Source organism: Penaeus monodon, chromosome 30, assembly GCF_015228065.2.
Source record: "Penaeus monodon isolate SGIC_2016 chromosome 30, NSTDA_Pmon_1, whole genome shotgun sequence".
NCBI classification, from domain to species: Eukaryota; Metazoa; Arthropoda; class Malacostraca; order Decapoda; family Penaeidae; genus Penaeus; species Penaeus monodon.
Genome location: NC_051415.1, coordinates 15,988,931 through 15,989,230, shown reverse-complemented (window position 1 = coordinate 15,989,230; position 300 = coordinate 15,988,931). Strand labels below are relative to the sequence as shown.

General features: G+C 55.3%; 1 protein-coding gene across 6 annotated transcripts in view; it reads right to left on the bottom strand.

The window, feature by feature from the left end:
- Window positions 1-300, bottom strand: part of LOC119592560 (early endosome antigen 1-like) — a 107,753-nt gene that overhangs the window by 38,235 nt on the left and 69,218 nt on the right. The window lies entirely within an intron of this gene.

The following is a 300-nucleotide window of genomic DNA, read 5'->3' as shown; positions in this document are numbered from 1 at the left end:
AAGATGTTCGAGCGAGAGAACATGCGATAAAAATCGGATTCGACTCGGACTCAAGAGGCAGGCCGACCGCGCGCGCCGCCTATTCGAGTCACGTCGCCGCCAAAAGGCCTTTTTCTTTCCTTTGCTCAAATTGTAAGTTCTTTACGGTTCTCCTGCACGCGCCGCCGGTGTGAGCTGTAAACGACCTGCGGCCGCCACAGCAGCTGCGGCTCCGGCAGGCTTTATCGTCGACAGGACGACTCTACTGGCCTGCCCTCGCATCTCGGCTGCCTTTATTTCCATTTTATTCTCTTGAGAGAA